The sequence below is a fragment of the Pinus tabuliformis genome, chromosome 4_2 (genome assembly GCF_031772625.1).
Source record: "Pinus tabuliformis cultivar Carrire ecotype Pingquan chromosome 4_2, CPIR1, whole genome shotgun sequence".
NCBI lineage: Eukaryota > Viridiplantae > Streptophyta > Pinopsida > Pinales > Pinaceae > Pinus > Pinus tabuliformis.
This window is the reverse complement of record NC_142304.1, coordinates 761,713,468-761,735,265: the sequence shown is the minus strand read 5'-3', so window position 1 is coordinate 761,735,265 and position 21,798 is coordinate 761,713,468. Positions and strand designations below refer to the sequence as shown.

Here is a 21,798-nt window from a genome sequence, read left to right as displayed (position 1 = left end):
TACAGGAAGGGGGAGAGAGGACATCCCTTCCTGATGCCTCTCTGAGCTTGAAAAAATTTTGAAGGGTGGCCATTGACAAGGGGGGCGATCCACGGATTGTCGATACAGGCATTTATAAGTTGGACAAAGTGGGGAGAGAAGCCAAAGGAGAGGAGAACTTTAATGAGGAAAGAGCGATTTTACTCTGTCAAACGCATTCGCCATATCTAATTTTATCAACATACCTTTCTCTTTTCGCTGTTTGCTGGAGTGGATTGTCTCCTGAACTTGAATGACATTGTCAAGGATATGCCTGCCTTCCACAAAACCACCTTGGGGACTGGAGATCAGCCTTTTGAGCAGAGGCTTGATCCTATTTGCTAAAAGTTTGGCCAGAATTTTGTAAGATGCATTACAAAGCGATATAGGTCTGAATCTTGCAAATGTTTCAGGATTGGAGTCTTTGGGAATTAAGGCTAGATAAGTGGAGTTGGTTCCTCCACCGATCTTAGCTTTTTTCATGAACCCCTTTATCATTTTTTGGAGATCAGTTTTAATGATATTCTAGCAAGCTTTATAGAAATGTATTGTGAATCTGTCTGGGCCCGGAGCCTTGTCTGATTCCATGGACCAGATAAGTTTGATGATTTCCTCCTCTGTTACCTCGCTAGAAAGTGTAGCATTATCTTCAAATCTGATGAGATGTGGGATGTTAGAGAGGAAATTTGTTGTTTCCTCCTCGTAGACCTGGGATCCCTCACTATATAAATTCCTGAAATGGCTATCAGCAGCAGCTTTGACTTGAGTGAAGCCTTTGCTGACATGGCCCTCTGCTGTTTTTATTTTTGAGATATGATTCCTAGACAGTCGTGCTCTATATTGTCTGTGAAAGAAGGAGGTGTTCCAATCCCCTGCTTGTAGCCACAAACTTCTGGATTTGATTCTCCAATATTCTTCTTCTTTTCGGAAGGATCGGTAAGTTGAGCATTGGGCCTTTATTTCTTGTTCCAACAAGTCCATTGTGATCTCATTACTTTCCATGTTTGCTTGCAAGGTCTCCAGAGGATGCACTGCTTCTTTTCTTATGCTGGTTGGAGTAGGGACTGGTTTCCTTATCCAATCCTTCAGAGCATGTTTTGTGGCCTTATGTTTTTACTCCCAAACAAAACTTGAGGACCCTGAGAAGGTTTTGGCCCAAGCTTCTTTCACAATATCAGTGAAGCCTTCTCTCTCAATCCATAATGGGATGAAATGGAATGGAAGAGAGCCAAGATCTTCTTCATCTTCTAGGAGAATCTGAATCGGCTTGTGGTCAGAGGTCAGCTTGGGAAGAATTTTGGTCTTGATTATCTTTTTGTTCATCATAAGGGAGCTTTGGACTAGAAATTGATCCAGGTGGGCAGAAATGTGATCCAGCCCAGATCTATTATTGGACCAAGTGAAAAGACCACGGACAGGATTGAAATCTAAAAGGTCCCATCGCTGTAAAGCTCTTCCACAAAGGCCGGCATAGGATCTCTACTGTTGGAGCCACCCCTATTCTCTTTTGTTTTCAAGACTATATTGAGGTCACCTGCTATGATAATATTGCTTGGATTATGCTATTCTAAAAAAACTGAGAGAGAGTTCCAGCATTTTCGTTTTTCAGAGTATATGACAGGGACATAAAGATTAAACAGAGAGATGGTCAACTTACTTGCGTAGTTTGTCAGCTCCGTGAAGATCCAGTGCTGGGTTTCATGGGATTTTTTCAACTAAAATAAATCTTCTGTCCAAAGAGTTGCCAGCCCTCTGGAAGATCCCCTTGAGCTTACTACTTTGCTTGCACTTTTCTTCAATTTTGACTTGCTGATATCTAGAAGAGCTCGCCCTTCTATCTTCGTCTCTTGGAGCATGAGAGTGTCTGAGGGTTCTATTTTTAGGAGATCCATAACTGCTTCAGCTTTAGAGGCGTTCCCCAGTCCTCTGCAGTTCTAAGAGGCGAGCTTCATAATTTACTTGACAGGGGGGATAGGGCCTCCCTTAGAAGGCCTTGTTTTGGTATTTCTTCCAATGGACATTTCTATGGTGGACTGGCTTCCTTGAACTTTGAGTCATTTAGCCTCCTCTTCCCTTAGTTCTTTGCGAGATTTCATGCCTGCTCTTTTGGAAGGACGCTCAAAGGTTTCGTCCTCTGATGAACTTGAGCTTTTTGCTGGATTTTTCCTTGTTACTTCAGCATGTGAGGGGTTGGAGGGGCTACCTTGTGAGGCATCGACCTGTATTGCTTCTTCTCCATCTTTTTTGGGAGGAGGGACTTCTATGTGTTCCAGATTTTCCTGGGTCGAGCTTGCAGGATTGGTCTGGGCTTTTTCTGCACCGTTCGGGGTTGCATCCTTTTCTTGATTGAGCTTGGAACTGCTTGGAGCTCCAGACGTGTTACCTTTGTCATTTCCTTTTTTTGATGGGCAGTTTTTTGGACTAAAGTCCATTGATCCTCGTTTGTTTTGTCTGTTTGCTCCTCGACCTTTTTCTTGCAGTGCTTTGCAAAATGACCATGGCCATGACAATGTTTGCATTTGAAATGGAGCTGTTCATAATCCAGTTCCTGGACGTGAGTCCACCCAACAATAGTGAGCTTAATTTCTTCAGGTAAACCCTCTTCTAGATCCACTTCTACACAGATAAGGGCACATGAGTACTGGTCTTTTCTTGCAGCTTGATCTATGTATTTTCCTAGAGCACTACCAATGATCTGAAGAGTTTTTTGGTTCTAGCAGTGAAGACGCAGATGGGGAAGTCGCACCCAAACCGGGACAACAGAGGGGACGTGCTGGGAGGGATCAAAATCTGGGGACCATTTGTTTAGATACAGACCTTGCGGTCCCATGAAATAAGGACCATTTCTAAATATTAGACTTTTATCATCCAGGATTTCAAAAATGAATACGAAGAATCCTTTGCCCACAAAATAGCTTTTGACCCCCTCTTTGATCAAGGGAGACTAGTTTCTTTGAGTCCAGTCCTCCACTGACTTGGGGGAAGGCCAGAGGCCCGTAAACTGGCCTATTAGCCCTCTCTCAGCTAGATTCATAGCAGCTTTGCAAGTTTCTTCTTCAGGAAGGGCAACCGTGGGGATAGAGTCTAATTTCTTGACAAATTTCTGTTGACTGGCAGAGGGAGGGCGCTTCGAACTTGCAGCTATCATAGCTTTTAACGTGGAGACCTCCGGAGGCAGGATGGGGGGGGGACAGGGCCCCCGCTAGACTCCATGAGGAGGAAAGGCGTTGTAGGACTGAACAGAGGAGCGCTACAGCCGTAGGGTTGCGTAGGCAGACACCCGAGAGCCCAATATCACACTACTCGCACGCATGCAAATCTTTTGGGCATAACTCTTATAAGCGCTGCGCAACCTTGGTGCGTCATGCAGGAACAGGGGGGTCGACTCAGTGCGCCATGACACCCTTCCTAGACACCTGAGAGCCCAATATCACACTACTCGCACGCATGCAGATCTTTTTGGCATAACTCTTATAAGCATTGCGCAACCTTGGTGCGTCGTGCAGGAACAGGGGGGTCGACTCAGTGCGCCATGACACCCTTCCTAGACACCCGAGAGCCCAATATCACACTACTCGCACACATGCAGATCTTTTGGGCATAACTCTTATAAGCGCTGCGCAACCTTGGTGCGTCGTGCAGGAACAGGGGGGTCGACTCAGTGCGCCATGACACCCTTCCTAAGCGCCGCGCAGGGAGACAGGAGCAACGTAGCTTCTTGAGACTTTGAAAAAATTCTTGTCACCTATGAAAATGAATGGCAGAACCCTCCAAAGCAGCCAAAGGGCCACAAACACAGAGAAATAGCAGCAGTGGCGGTGGCTAGGTCAAGATTTTTAGGATTTTTGAGATTTCATGTACAAGGGATTGCTATAATAAAACCCTTTTATTATTATTATTATTATTATTATTATTATTATTATTGCTGACAATTAATTTTTAAACCACATAAACTTAGTCATTCCATGCAAATAAGCCAATTAGAAAATAGGAATTTAAATTTTAAAATAATTAATTAATTAATTTTTAATTTTCAAAATATTCAATTTAATATTTATTTATTTCAAAACTTTAATAAACTTGATAGATTTTGTTTAAAAAAAATCAAAATTAATTGAAAGTCAAAAATTTTAAACCAAAAACAAAAACAATATAACATGCCAACCTAAATCATCCATATAATTATAGTTAATTTAAATTGTCACAAAAATTATCTACTTTAAAAACACAACATAAATTAAAATACATAAAATTTATTTCTCATTTTTTCTGAGAGTTACATGACTTTTAGAGTAAATTTGGATATGTAATGAATCTTACATAAAAAAAATAAAAAAAAACATGATCTATTAGTTGGAATTTCAGAACTAATAGAATCTTAAAATATTAAATTAATTATAACGTTAATTTGGAAATGTTTAATTAAAATATTTTCATGTATACATATTCTTATTTTACAATAAGAAATTACATATTAATCTTGCTTTGAACAATATGTTGATAAAGATTATTTGATAAATATTTTTTAAATACTAAATATTGAGTATTTTTGAAAATAAAAGTTAAATTAATTCATTGCATATTGATATTACAAACATTTCACATTATCAATTACCAATATTAATAAATTACAATTAATATACAACATATTCCACATAAAATGTCACATGTTCAAATCAATAGGGCATAGAGTGAGTACACACATGTAGAATTCACATTCAAATTCCTACTCGGAGTGGGTCCCTTGTCCCACAAACAAAGGAGTCTCATACACCAATTTGGTGTTTGTTTGGTTGAGACCTTGAATGAAATACTACTAAACACAATGTAGTCATCACAAACTAAGGGTATGTAAAATCCAACAACAAGCTACTTATATTATTTGAACTCCAAAAAATCAACATATATTGAATACAGTTGATGGTTCCAATATAATGTTCAGAAAAGTGGACACATTTGTACTTTCATAATTGAGCTAATGTCATATGATTCAGGTTCGAGTGCATGTTCGACAAACATTATTGATGAAGATACCTAGAAAGGATATCATTCTATATGTTGAGGAAATGGCAACTCATGAGACTATTATTGCAAAAGATACCTCAGAAGGATAATAGATCCATCGTATATGTGGAGGAAACACTCATAAAATGATGGAAAAGAAATCAAGGTCCTAAGTAGTAAAAGGAATAAACAATAAGCCCTATAATATGAGCTATCTCCTACTAAATATACTCCTGAATACTTACCAATGTATACCATTACCTTGAATGTTCTTGAATTTTGAGAGTCGGGTAAATTCTTGAGAGTGTCTTGGGTAAAGTGATTTGGACCCTAAGTGATTTCTCATAGAAGTAACATACTCTAAATAAGCACCATTATTAATAAATTATTCTTGTTAACATGAGCACAAGCATAGTCTAAAGTATGGCATGATTCTAATTAAGATGTGAAATATTTTTCATATTGATATATGTCACTAGGGAGCAGTAACAAAGGACTAGTACTGGTAAAAGATGTATGAAATCATTGGAGTCACTATCATACGTCTTAGTAATGTGTATGTGTTACATAAAATGTCGCGAATATTCCACTGGACAGTATGAGTATATTTTAAATCAGAACATATATTTAAAATATTCCTATGACAAAGTCATACCAACCAAGAACCTAAATATAGCTCTAGGACACAAGTTGGTAAGATTCATGTGTTTTCATCCTCTCTCTCTCTCTCTCTCGCTATGTAATCCATTTGATTTTATGATTAGTTATATTGTGGTGGTGGTTGTGTGTGTGACTTACAATTCCCATCCTAGTATGTTCTACTATGGAATGCTACGATATATGCAACAACCTTAAAATTATTCAACTCTAACTCCATTATATATGTAGAGCTATTTTTTCCTTTATTTTGGATTGGTGAGTATGGTGCATCTGAAATCAATGATATTGATACGTTTATTATCACTGGGAGTGCTTCCATTAATCTTGCATATCAATAGATGTATAATATCCTTGAGAATCCCCCATGCTTGTTAGAGTTATCTGGCCATGATTTGATCAGTTTATTGTTGAAGTCACCTTGGGTAGACAATGTGGTCGTGTATGCCATTCCCATGCACACTGTTGTAACAAAAAAAGGCACTGGAATAGTAACCAATGTCCTCAATGATTCAACACATGATTATATGGCCTTGCTATATCTAAAGTTAAAACCTGCCCTCAGAGCCCAGTTCCTTGTGAAGGATGAATGTGTTTTACCATTTAATGTAATCCCTATAATTAACACTCTAGAGTTTGGGGACAAGTCATCTAAAAAGGTATGTTTTGATTTGAAGATCAAGATCCCAAATTACAAAGACAAACTTGCAAAGAAAAAAATATTAACTTATCTTATAGATTTCACAAATGGAACAATGAGAGTGGGGGAGTTCAAGGGCACAAATTTTCAAGAAGCAAGTCTACCTCTAATCAAGAAATAGATTTTGGAGACCGAGAAGGTAGCCATGTATAGGGATCCTATGAAAGAAGGTAATATCTAGGTCAAATGATGGATGTGTTATGGCCCTTACCAACCAATGGTGCATAACTTATGGTGAACCTAAGTTGAAACAAAAGGAAGTAGAATTTTTTACCAAGATGGAGACATATTATGATGAGGCTAGGCATGAATTTGAGCATATATTAAGTTGGCTTGATCAGTGAACCTTCTCTATATCATTTGGCCTTGGAACAAGAATTTAGTGGGATGGACAATTTCTCATTGAGTCATAATATCAAATTCCAAAATAGCTATGGCCTCTTACATAACTTCCCATGTTTTGAAAAATGGGGACATTATTGTAGGAATGTTGCTCTAATCAAGCCATAACAAATGAAAACTCATGTTTGGGATTATATATTCCTTGAGGGACCCACAATAAAAAATTCCCTCATATCTCTTGAAACACATGAAGAAAGAGTTTGAATATTGGTATCCTTTTGATTTGTGAGTATCCATCAATTATTTAATTTAGAACCATTTGATATTTTGTATTTACAATCACACTGCCATATTCCCTAAGGATAAATAGCCTCATTCATTTAGATGTAATGGGCACTTTATGCCGAATTTGGAAAAAAATGTCAAAGTCTATAGGAATTTTCAAAACATTATATGAGGCAATAGAAGACTTCTCTTCAGATGCCACTCAGTTTTCTTTGGCTGATGTAGGAGATGACATGGATGGTGCCAATATTGTTTATGAGACTTCCAATGATGTGAGTCTTTGTTTGAAAAAAAATATTGCATGGTTGGAGGATATTTTGGCTGTAGAGTCGTCCTTAAGGCAAGGCCCTCCTTCAACTTTTGCAGATCAAGTATTTTCTAACGAAATAAACATTGATGTAAAGTTGACTAATTGCAACTACAATTCAATGATGTTAAGGTAGTGCTTGAATATAGGGTTTTATGATCTTTAGGCTGCTTGAGATGAGTACAGATTGTCATGTGATTTAGGGGGAATAAATGTAGACTTACTATGGATATTAATGGATGTCCAAACAAGATTAATCACTCCCATATGCCCTGATTATGTAGAACATGTTTGAAAAGAGGTTTTGGAGAAGAACGGATTTGTATTCAAATTACAGTAGCCAACTATAGATCTCCCTGATCTTACCCTTTAGTGAGCCAATAAATATCTATAAAGCCTAGGTTCTCTTTAGAAGCAAACATTTTCTCCAAATAACTCCAAGAAAGGTTGAACAAACACTACAACAATAATTGAACAGTAAAATCCAACTATAGGATTACTCTTTGTCATAGAAAAGTATGATGTTTGGAAAGAAGAATGCTTGAATATTCTCCAAGCAAAGTATGATAAGGGTAGTTGCTTTGACCAAGGCATATTGGTTGCTTTAAAGGACAACCCTATTGGACAACTTGTTGATTGTAAAATAATTCTTAAACAATGCATGCCATCTTTAAGGTTCAAAAGGATGAAACACTTGTTGTTGGGCCTGAAGGACTAGATGTAAAGCAAACTTTTGTTGAGATGCAAGTGCTATAAGAAAATTGTGTCTTAATCAAAAGGAAAATAGGACTTAAAAAGTTGGAGATAATCAAAGAATAAAAAAAACAATAATTTAATAAATTAAGAATTTTCTTTTATGATTTAATAATAATTAAAAACACTTTAGTGCATGAGTATTTGAATGAGCTCCTATTGATTTTGAGAATAGTTTCTTAGAGTATTCTAACCTTGGAGCAAACCTCCCTTGATTCGGTGAAGCAACAACTAAGTCAACATTAATTGTTGTTTCTCTATTGGATTGAAGGAGGTTTCTTCCAATATTATCTTAAACCTAATTTATTCTCTACTAAATAGGACAAGCCATGTCAAGGTGGAAGCCCCTATGGCATGGGGGGGGGGGGGGGGGGTGGGCGCGGGGGCGGAGCTTGGGTAAGAATGTGATTTCTAGATACTAAAAATGTGTTTTGAATCTATAATTGGATTCAACAACCTATAAAACCTTGGGGCACTTAGATTGAATAGGTAATATAACTCAAACTTACGATTCAAAAAAATCTTCACAAAAATTTGGGTTAAACTGACCGTAAAAGTGAAAAACCATGTATTAGTTAGACTCACTATTATGGAATTAGTTATTATACATCAATTTTGTGAAGGTGGGAGCTCTTATTGGGGGTGGGGGAGGGTATTTTGGGCCACTTTTGGCCAAGAATGTGATTTCTGGATACTAAAAATGTGTTTTGAATCTATAATTGGATTCAACAATGTATAAAATCTTGGGGAATTCAGATTTAGCAGGTTACACAACTCAAACTTATTATTCTAAAAGTTATTTACCAAATTTTGGGTAAAATTTACTATAAAAGAGAAAAATCATCTATTAGTTACACTACACTATTATAGAATTAGTTATTATATATCAATTTTGTGAAGGTGGAAGCTCTTATGGGGAGGGGGGATTTTGGGCCACTTTTGGGCAAGAATGAGATTCCTTGTTACTAAAAATGTGTTTTGAATCTATAACTGGATTCAACAACCTAGAAAACCTTGGGGCATTCAGATTTAGTAGGTTATACAACTCAAACTTATGATTCTAAAAGATCTTTACCAAAATTTGGGTAAAATTTACCATAAAAGAGAAAAAAAGTCTATTAGTTAGACTACACTATTATAAAATGGTGTTGTCTACCGAGACCACAATTTCGCCCAAAAAATCATTTACCACTGGTATCCAACCATTTTTTTTTCCAAAAAATCTAACCATAAGAGTGTTTGAATCATGTCTTTGATAGTGGAAATGGATTTAGCACCATTAAAATCCCAAGGGGCTCTAGAAATCCTAAAGATTAACAGTTGTAACCCAATTTTCTCAAAACATTTGTTAGACTTTTGCCAAAATCATGCTGAAATTTCCACTATTTTCCAAGAAAAATTCTGGCCTCGTTAGATTACTCTTTATAGAATTAGTTATTATATATCAATCTTTTTGATATACTTAATCATATAAAATATTTGTGACTCCATTAGGTTATATCCATATGATGATGATGATGATGATGATATTTTTTGAAGGTCTCAGACAAACAAACACCAAATTGGTGTATGAGACTCCTTTGTTTTTGGGACAAGGGACCCACTCCCAGTTGGTATTTGACTATAAATTCTACATGCATGTACATACTTTACCCCTTATGGATTTGAACATGTGACCTTTTACGAGGAATATATTATATAATTAATTGTAATATATTAATTTTGTTAATTGAGAATTTGAAATGTTTGTAATATCATTAAAACCTAAATTAATTTGATAATTATTTTCAAAAGTACTCTATATTTAGCATTCAAAAAATATTTTTCAAATGATCTATACCAAAATTTTGTTCAAAGCAACATTTATATGTAATTTGTTATTGTAAAATAATAATATGTATACATGATAATATTTTATTTATACATTTCCAAATTAACATTATAATCAATTTAATATTTTAAAATTCTATTGGTTCTAAAAATCCAACATTGTTTATATAATATTCATTAAATAACAATAATATTGTAACTCTAGAAAAAATGCATATGAAATTTTGCAAAAGTAAAATGATAAATAATATTTTAATATATTTTAAGTGACGTTGTGTTTTTAAAATAGATAATATATTTTAATTTATGCTGCGTTTTTAATGTAAATAGTTTTAATAACCATTTATTAACTATAATTAATATAAATGATTTATTTTTAAAAATTAGTTATGTGGTATTATTCCAACATACATAAAACTTATATTTGACTCTCATAATATGGAGTTTGTATGAACTCATCACCTATTGAATTATTATAGTGTGATTGCCCATAAAAAATTACACGTCATAAATGACGGGTATCAAAATCTCCAACCTGTCAATTTCACATTTCAATTTTGAAGGAACCTTTCGTAACTTTTGATACTCATTTGGCAGTATTATGAATCTAAGTTGCTACTGCGGTATTATGAATCACCTACCATATTTAGTTATCCGAGCTATTTAATTATAATAAATATGTTGATGTTCCTGCCACCTACGTTGATTGCTGATTGAACAGACTTCACTAAAGTGGAAGCCTCATATGTTGATTGATCTTATTCATTGAACTAGCTTTAGAGAAATCAAAGGCTCGTCTAATAACAATATTATTGATTGAACGATGAACCGTTTTTGCTAAAGTGGAAGGCTTATCTTCTTTGTTTCCTTTCCTGCAATTTGAAGAGTGGATGCACTAGCACTAATAGTAAGTACCGCCTCAACGTTTGCAAAAACCCTACATCCATTCTTTCTTGATTTGCACTTTTTGGTTGCAAATGCTATAATTAAATAAAAAAGGGATATTACAAGCCAATATTTCCAAGGAGCTTTGGGGAATCTAATAAGAAAAAATGGTTTCCCATTACAAGGAATATGGTGCAATGGTGGTAAAGAAAAAATTGCATTTCACCTTGCAACTACCCAATCTGATTATGTCTATCTATCCTATTTATAAATTAAATTCTGATTACAATGGATTTCATGTTGGGAAATTGATGAATAGCTTCAGCTTGTTATTATAAGCATTGATTGGTTCGATTAGTTAGCTTTTATGGCCTACCCATTATATCATTTTCAGTCTTTTACAAAGTTTTAATATGTGGTAGCTTATTAGTTTAACCATGTGCTTTGGATGACAGTGAATCACCCATGGGTTTTGTATTCATTAGAAAAATAGATTTGCTTAATGTTTATTTTTATGGAAGATGCTCCAATGAATGAAGACTTAAAAATATAGTAACTAAACGGGAAATATAGAAAGATAAATAATGATTCTATGCATAGGAAATGAAATAAGATGAATAAAATATAACTAAACTATCATCTAATAAATATCTTGGGTAACTTTTATATATGTGAAATCAGAAAGAAACTAAATAACCATAGATGTAGATCTTCTTGTTAAATCGTTAATTAAACCATCTACATATGATAACTGATTCAATTAAATAGTTAATTAAATCATAACACAAACAAAATTCACATATAACTATAAATCTTTATGCTTACAGAAGAAAGATAAAAAAAAAGAAACAATAATGTATTATTAAATAATTCAGATATAAACATAAATAATTGAAATGATTCCAATCAAAGATAAAAGAAACACAAAATCAATAATAGTACCAATCTTGCTCCACTCTGTTGAGACATAGAATCAAAATGGTTCAGTGCTTTCAATTAGAAAGAAATAGTACAATAGTGTAACTGGGCCTTTTTCTTCAAAATTTCAGAACCACTAAGCTAAGCATCTACTTAAATATTTATTTACAACTACAAGGAAGGAAATTACTCTTCCTAAATTTTCTTAAAAATCCTAACAAAAAGACAAAAACAAGGAGCTTGTTACAACGACAAGCCTGATTTGGAATTCTAATCCTTAGAAAAAATTGTTGTGAATGAATCTTGCAATTGATTGCCATCTTTATAGAAGCATGCAGAACTTGAATCTCAGAATAATTGAAATGGGACTCTCGGAAAAATACCTAAGAGGCATAGAAAAAATTGGTTCAATTGAAGCCTCTGGTAGGAGGCAAGTTGAAGTTTCCTCCTGTTAGAAAATAGAAGAGAGCCAAGAGAGATTATACACACAACAAATCACATACTCTACTTTATTGATCACATAAAGCAATTACATATATAAGAACTAGATCACCGACTTCTAGTTGATAAGACATGAAGAAGGTAGATCTATGACTCATATAAAACTCACACACATAGGGAAATAACAACTTCTACATTGACTCCTTGGGATTCACAATTACAACTTATACACATGGGAAACACCCACATCTAGAATAACACCTTGGATACTCATTGACAACTTGTAATACACATGGAACACATGACATGGAAGCATTACTTCCAACACCCTCCCTTAATTCTTAAATGCAAAACACATATTACAAAATCAAATACAATTTATCTAATTGGTCTTCATCAACGCTCACATCCACTCTGGAATCACACAAACGTCTCTCTTTCACCACCACATCTTTGAGCTGTCACTTGAACTCCATTTAAAACGTAACCGCCTGTGAGCATCATTGATAAAATTTTCAAGATCAACAATATTGACACCTCAGCTCATTGGGGCTTCAGCGATAAGAGACGTTAATTAACGAACATTTCTATGGACCAACCACCATCTGTCGGAAATTTCACTTTTGGCTATCCGTTAGTTTCTAGGATGGGGATCTAGATATTGAATGTGTTCAAAAGTTGATCAAACAACATGACCTTAGTAACACACAAGAAGTGATGTTCCAGACACCGGAGCTTCTAGTTTAAGAACAACCAACCATTTTTATAACCAAAATTGAAACATTTCACAACTACAAACTCAATAATCATCAAATTATCAGTTGTCATTGATCTGAAAATGGAATGTACTTGTTTAAGGGTGCAAGGTATCCATTTCCAATAATTTCAACTGTGAGCTAGACACTCCAAATGACCTCTAAAAATGTATAAACTTCTTATTTCTTATACAGAGATAGACTGTAGGGGCATTCACTGGACATGTCACCTCTAAAAAGAGGATGAGTTCCAGAGGCTACCTGGCCCTCTACAGGCTCTGCCTAAAGAAATAACAAAGTAAACACTTCGAAGTTTTTGACATACACATACTTGAAGGTTAAGGTCTTGCGGAATAAGACAAGTAACTTTCTGTAGCTGAATAAGTGATTATGTGTGTATGCAAGTTATATTTATTTGTTTTTTAATACTTTATATCAGTTTTGTTTAGCATATCATCTTCAGCAAATAAATACATCAAAATGATAAAGCAGTTCACCCCCCCTCTGGGCTACATCTGCTGGACCAAACCTCTCCAACTAGGCTTGTCCTCTTGTATTAAAATTGCTACAAAGGCTAATACAAGAATATGGGTGTCTCAAAGGACAGATCTGACTGTAAATACAGAATCAGAAGATAGGAATTAGCCAAACATGCTCTTTCCCAAACACTAAACAGTGAATTTTGTACCTTATACAATACATTCCCCAATTGGCCCTAGTGGCCCTTTAAACTTGCATGGAGAATTTTGAGGTGAATATGACCTCAATTGGTTTCTAAACCTCTGCCATTAGACTCAGAAGGTCGAAAATAGCAGACATAGGCTTTTGAATCACCAAAAACGGATGAACATAGCCCCCAAACAGCTCCAACACTGAAATGGCCCTCGTGGCCCTGAAAGCTTCCCTGAAGCTAAACAGTGAGAAGAATGCCTCAGAAGGAAAAACGAGCTGTAGAAATGGATTCATAATATTGAAAACCTTCAGGAATGACCTTCGTTCCACATTCACTGGCTACACAATTCCCAATGCAGCTCCCAAACTGATTTGGCCCTAGTGGCTCCTAGAACTTCCACGAAGCAAAAACACCTGCAAATGACCTCAGATGGCTGTGAAACCTGTGCCAATGGCTTTAGAAGGTCGAAGAGACCCAAAATCAAAAAAAATTCGTCCAAAATCAACTTTCCTAGCCAAAGTTATGGCCATTTAAAGTTTCTCTAGTTTTTCCCTAGAAAAACTCCAGCTAACTTTAGTTAACTCCAGATAGCTCCGCCCATTATGGCGGGTCCGCCAAATTTGGCGCTCCTGCCAAAATTCTGCCAACTTAACTGCAGTTACATTTAATGTTTGGTGGTTTCCTCGGATTTCGTGCCAAGCGGAATATTCCTTTTTTAATTTTTTTTGAAAAATTAAAATCTCTAATGTTATGGACAAATTCTTCTTTTTGCCATAACTTCCTCATACGGCGACCGTTTTTCGAACCGTTTGCGGTGCCAGAATTGGGAAGACGAGAAATTACCAGTCATTCAACTTTGAACCAGTTCTAAACACTTTAAATTTTGAGTATTTTACGATACTTGTTACGGAGCTCCTGATCACACCTCCCAAATGAGAAGGCTTTTGGTCCCCAAAAGCTCACTGAATCTCTGAACTGAACTGCACAGCACTTGAGGAACAGAAATATCCTCTTCCATTCAACCAATAGAGCATATTGATGCCAAAATGTCCTGCCTTATCAACTGTCGTCATGGCAACTTTTCGCTGCATAAGCCAAACACTTGTTGAATCTCGACCAAGCTTGTTCGTCAGATAAACTAAAAATTTGCAGCAACCAGCAATGAAACTTGCTGATATAGGAGGTGAAATATTCCCCTACACATGTGGGCTTGTCAACTATCATGATGCCCATCCATGGCACCTCTGCTCCAGAAGAAGAGCTGCCTCCCAAATGAGAAGGTTTTTACAAAGATGAAACACTTCATTATTTCTCCCCTTTCAATCTTGGAGATCAAATTAAATTTTTCCAAGTCAATATTACATTACATGCATGGTTAAAAACAAAGTAATCAACCCTTCAAGTTAATCACACATACATGTTTAAAAAACAAGGAAATCATCATGATCCCTGTGCTCATGCATATCATTCTCATGCATGCAGTTTATCCTTCAATTTTCCCTTAGGTACAATCATAAGTACAAGATCCTCGATCACATGTACATGTACTTTCAAAGTTGAAATGAATATAACTTTCGCTGCAATAGAGTGAGTCTCATACTCAGCTTTTCCATCCTGCAACTTGCATTCCCTTAACAAAGAAATGCATTCAATCAAAAGACATGCCACTTTAATTGGATAAGAATTCTAACCATTTCTTACCAATCCATTTCAAAGGAGCTTCCTTTAACTGCACATCAATATTAACATGCGTATCATCCTGACACATATCAATGATGGAAACTTCCTTCCCATTCTTGCCATACTCCTTCTCCCATTTCTTCAACTTTCGTGGAAGAATTGTTGGATTCAAGTCCAACACCTTTCAGCAGTATGTCCATGCTTATGGCAATAAGTGCAACACATGTTCATCTTCTTGACAGCATGATTTGCATTGTTCAATGGAACTTTGGCTTCTTGCCTCCTTTCCTTCAAAAGTTTCCTGTATGTTGCCATTCTTTTCCAACATCTAGAAACACTATGGTTAAACAAACCACAAAAAGAACATGCAATTCTTTTCCAATGCTTATGTGGAAATTTTCCATGCTTTACATGATCAAAGGAAATATGATTGAAATCAGATTTATACCTTTCCCTTTCACCTTCATTACCTTCATGAGGAGGTGAATCAAACGAAGAAGAAGCTCCTTTTGGAACACCATGAATCCTTGCAATGGCTTTAGAGCTTTCACCACTTCCTTGTTCAAGTGCATTCTTATGCACACCTTATTCCTGCAAGGTCTGTTTCAAACTATTGCATTCCTCAAGGATACAACCTTTACAACCTTGAGATAAAGAACCTGAAATGAAACTCCTTCTAGGAACTGTTTCAATTGCCTTCATGGCTACTTTGGAACTTTCTCCACAAGATTGTCCATAGCCAAGATCCAAATTCTTAGGCCTTACCTCAACCATTATTGGCTCAACTATACCCTATGCATGTTTTCCCAATCCTTTTCCTTCATATCCCATTTTGGACATCAACTTGGACCCTATGCCTCTGGTATGTTTCTCAAAAGAACCAACATAAACATTCTTATCAGAATTTGAAGACAGACTAGAATTGTTTACCTCTTCTTCCAACTGATACTTGGCTAAGGCTTCTTTGGCAACAAGGAGTTGTGTCTCCAACTCATGCATCCTTTCCAGCTTCATGTTTGCAATATGAAGTTGGCCTTCCACTTCCTGCAATTGGTTAGAAAGCAACTGATTCTCTTCCCTCATGGAATTCAACTGCTCTTGAAGTCTAGAGCTCTTTCTTTCATCCTCATACATTTCTCTCACCATATTCAACATGATGAAAAATTCTTGCTTCAAGACTTCATCAAAGAATCTTGTGAAGGAGGACGATTTTGAGAACTCACTTATGGAAATTGTCATTATACAAATGAACAAAAGAGCTTCAGCAAACTCAAACAACAAGTAGTAAAGCAGTCAATCTTCAACACTGCTTAAGACACCTTTCAAGCTACACAATCAAGCTAGTGATGTCAGTCAAGCAAACCTAGTGCTCTGATACCATCTGATCTGTAAATGGAATTTACTTGTTTAAGGGTGCAAGGTATCCATTTCCAATAATTTCAACTGTGATCTAGACACTCCAAATGACCTCTAAAAATGTATAAACTTCTTATTTCTTATACAGAGATAGACTGTAGGGGCATTCACTGGACATGTCACCTCTAAAAAGAAGATGAGTTCCAGAGGCTACCTGTCCCTCTACAGGCTCTGCCTAAAGAAATAACAAAGTAAACACTTAGAAGTCTTTGACATACACATACTTGAAGGTTAAGGTCTTGCAGAATAAGACAAGTAACTTTTTGTAGCTGAATAAGTGATTATGTGTGTATGCAAGTTATATTTATTTGTTGTTTAATACTTTATATCAGTTTTGTTTAGCATATCATCTTCAGCAAATAAAGACATCAAAATGACAAAGCAGTTCACCCCCCCCCCTCTAGGCTACATTTGCTGGACCAAACCTCTCCAACTAGGCTTGTCCTCTTGTATTAAAATTGCTACAAAGGCTAATACAAGAATATGGGTGTCTCAAAGGACAGATCTGGCTGTAAATACAGAATTAGAAGATAGGAATTAGCCAAACATGCTCTTTCCCAAACACTAAACAATGAATTTTGTACCTTATACAGAACTTTCCCCAATTGGCCCTAGTGGCCCTTTAAACTTGCATGGAGAATTTCGAGGTGAAGATGACCTCAATTGGTTCTGAAACCTCTTCCATTAGACTCAGAAGGTCGAAAATAGCATACATAGGCTTTTGAATCACCAAAAACGGATGAACATAGCCCCCAAACAGCTCCAACACTGAAATGGCCCTCGTGGCTCTGAAAGCTTCTCTGAAGCTAAATAGTGAGAAGAATGCCTCAGAAGGCAAAAAAAGCTGTAGAAATGGATTTAGAATGCTGAAAACCTTCAGGAATGACCTTCGTTCCACATTCACTGGCTGCACAATTCCCAATGCAGCTCCCAAACTGATTTGGCCCTAGTGGCTCCTGGAACTTCCACGAAGCAAAAACTCCTGCAAATGACCTCAGATGGCTGTGAAACCTGTGCCAATGGCTTCAAAAGGTCGAAGAGACCCAAAATAAAATAAAAAATTCGTCCAAAACCAACTTTCCTAGCCAAAGTTATGGCCATTTAAAGTTTCTCCAGTTTTTCCCTAGAAAAACTCCAGCTAACTTTAGTTAACTCCAGATAGCTCCGCCCATTATGGCGGGTCCGCCAAATTTGGCGCTCCTGCCAAAATTCTGCCAACTTAACTGCAGTTACATTTAATGTTTGGTGGTTGCCTCGGATTTCGTGCCAAGCGGAATATTCCTTTTTTAATTTTTTTTGAAAAATTAAAATTTCTAATGTTATAGACAAATTCTTCTTTTTGCCATAACTTCCTCATACGGCGACCGTTTTTCGAACCGTTTGCGGCGCCGGAATCGGGAAGACGAGCAATTTCGATTCATTCAACTTTGAATCAGTTCTAAACACTTTAAATTTTGAGCATTTTACGATACTTGGTACGGAGCTCCTGATCAGTCATTTAGGCATAGGCAAGTCAGCACACCCCTCCTTAGCATAGGTCAAATGTTGTGCATCAGGTTCAATCTTTGTCTTGGATCTTCTCGTCTTCAGAAAGTAGCATTTGTTAGAGTGGCCAATTCCAACAAAATTACATTCACATATTGAGCTAACCAAACTCAATATGTTTAAAATGAAAACTCCAAAATTTGAGATTAGAACAAGATTGCAACATAAACATTTGACGCAGATATCTCTTCCTCTCAAAAGCAAAAACTTGAGATCTGCCTCCAATTTTAACACTTTTTACATATATCATTGGCCACTTGAAACTCCTCCACCCCAGATCTCAGATCTAGATCTCAAATCCAAATCCGTGCAATAACATGACTTTGCAGATTTATAATATGATAGTACACACAACTTTGACAAAATCATCCAGGCATGAATTTAACTCCTTTGCAAGGTCTAGGAAGATAAGCACAAACAAAACTTTACATATAACAAGATAACATAAGGATATGTCGATGCTTGAAGAAGCTGCAAACAAACAAACAAATCTATACATAGGATCACAAAAAAAATTCACACACTAAAAATAAACTCCCACACATCTATACTAATATGTACAAAAATAATAAGGCTCAAGATCCATCACATATTCCTAGCCCTCCCTTGAGTGATTCAAGCCAATACTAGCTCTGATACCATGTTATAAAAATAGAAGAGAGCTAAGAGAGATTATACACACAAAATCACATACTCTATTTCATTGATCACATAAAGCAGTTACATATATAATAACTAGATCACCAACTTCTAGATGATAAGATCCGAAGAAGGTAGATCTATGACTCATAGACAACTCACACACATAGGGAAATAACAACTTCTAGATTGACTCCTTAGGATTCATAATTACAACTCATACACATGGGAAACAACCACATCTAGAATATAAACACCTCAAAATACTCGCTGACAACTTGTAATACACATGGAACACATGACATGGAAGCATTACTTCCAACACCTCCTTGTTATCATTGTTAGCCTATGACCTTGTGTCAGAGTCATATTCCAGTAATCGAGATGTATACCTTGGTGTGTGTTATACACAATCATTGCATTAAGGTCTTGAACCAATAGTTCCACATGTTGTGGGATGTGGAGCATGGTCAGGAGGGTTGGTTTATGTGGTGTGATTCCCCATACTCCCTATGGTGTTGCACTTTTTTTATGAATTTATTATTGAATTAGTCCTTCATGACTAGGAGCTCTAGTATGTGTGTTGTCTCAATGTTGGAACACCTTAGTTATCCTTGATGGAATGGTTGGTTATAGTCAGGCTTATTAACTTAGTGGATGTCTTGTATGTCTTTGAATCCAACATTATATTTAGTCTCTCTTTTTGGTGACATAAGTCCCTCCTTTATTAATAACTATTTCTCTCAAGGACGAAGTTTGGTCACCATTTATGTGTCCCTACTAATAGCCAAGTTTCTTATAAACCTTTCAAAAGTGTTGCATACTTGTTTTTTATAGAGGTACTGCTTAGGCATATGTCCCTATAATATGATCGAGGCTAAGTAGTTAACTTGAGGATGGATCCTTCGTCTTTTTCATCGAATGAAAATCTTCTTGTAGCCCTTCTTGGCACCATATATTCATGATTGTCTCTAACAACCTTTGGTTTCTATTAGTTTCTAAAGAGAGGTCCTTCGAGCTTCGGGAAGGAATGAAATGATCATGGACTCTTAGTATAGACACCTATGTATTCATATCCATGGTCGATGCCTATGATTGACCTTCAAAGGAGGGATTCCTAACAATCTATGTATTCATATCCAAGGCCAATGCGTGTGATTGACCTTCAAAGGAGGGATTCCTAACAAGCTATGTATTCATATCCAAGGCCAATGCTTGTGATTGACCTTCAATAGATTGATTCCTAATGACTTAGTGTGTGTCGACCTCTTTGTGGCCTTTTGGCACCATATGCCATCTAAAAACCAAGAAGGGGAAACTTGGTTGTAAGTTCAAGAGGGATAGCACCTATATGTGCTTCACAAAACCCAAAGGTTAAGGGTCGAAATCTGTCGCAAGTCCAAATGGTTATAGAACCACCAAGTCGAAGTCATGACCAAGACTATCATGTATGTCCCTTTGTTGCTTATAAGGAAATTAATGTCAGTTTGAAACTAATGTTATCGCAATGAGAAGATGCCACTATGTATGCAATAGGGTTTCCTTATCTCGTTCACAGGCCAAAAGTATAATATCGCAATGGGAAATGAAGCACGCGATGTGCCTTTATAGGAGGCGGTCGTTCATTAGCCCCTTTCTCCTTTAGCCCTAGAGATCAAAGGCATGAACTCATGGACAAGGTCGAGGATAAGAAAAATTTCATGGTTTCGTTAAGTGATTTGGGGTCAAGGATGTCCTTGCAACTTAACGGTAAGCGACAGTTGGAGTCGAAACCAACGCTGTGGAATAAAAGTTGTGCTAGAGTCGGGGTCAACCTATGACTTAAGATTTCACATGTGTATGGGGTCGAGGTCGAGCCCAATGCAGTGAAAGTCAATATATAGTATGCGTTTTTGAATATAGATGGAATTTGTGTCTAATTAACCACACAAGATAATTTTTTAAGGCTCTTGCAAGAGCCTGGGAATGATTAATTCATATATATATATATATATATATATATATATATATATATATATATATATATATATATATATATATATATATATATATATATATATAAGAAACTTTAAATAAATATGCATGCAATATACTGAATTAAATGAACAAAAAAGAATCTATCTCAAAAATGAGAACCAATCAATCAACTTACATTTGAATATTAGTTATTATCATCAATGATAACTAAACATATAATAGATCTAAAATGTTTATCAATTTTGACAATAAAATATACTGCAATGCTTCAAAAGAAATATTTAATAGTATATCCCAACATTCCACATAAATTAATATGTAAATAAGTTGGAGCATAGAAGCATCTATTAAGTAATTAAAAAGATCACAAGATATCAAGCTCATATCTCAAGAACACATCAATTTCTGAAAGTGGTCTTCAAAAAGCTTCAAAGCAAAAGTTTGATTATAAAATCAAGAGTCTTTAGTCTTCACAATTTTTTATCCTTACTCCAATGTAATGGATCATATGAATAAGAAAAAAAATAATATGATAAGATTTTATTTTTAGCTAAATATAGAAAATATGAAGGATTTTCAAAAATATTTCTAAAATAAAACTCTTATCCTCAAAAGATTATCACTTGAAAAGTGGTCAGGCCATTTTAATTCTCCACATGGATTTGAGTTTCTTTTAAGGGTTATATTCATAGAAGGTTCAAAGCAATAGCCTAAATGTAGGTTGTCCAATCTGAAAAGCATTGAATGACTGAGGAAAATTAGATAGGGAGTAAATGATAAATTCTTATATGACAATTGGCAATTAGATTTTGAATGTATATTTATTTCCTTTTTGTAAGTGGTAAAAAATATTGAGATCACTTTGACTTGTTCAAATGGAAACTGCAGGTACTTCTTGTTAGTGTCAATCAGTTCTGCCTGTCACTGGTGATCAAATACGCTTTTACAAAGTTTTGTTAGGGGTCTCAAGTCA

The 21,798-nt window shown here is 35.9% G+C and overlaps 1 pseudogene; it reads left to right on the top strand.

The window, feature by feature from the left end:
* The first annotated feature begins 2,515 nt into the window (after positions 1-2,515).
* On the top strand, positions 2,516-8,132 carry LOC149171827 (leucine--tRNA ligase, cytoplasmic pseudogene; annotated as a pseudogene).
* Positions 8,133-21,798: the final 13,666 nt, after the last annotated feature.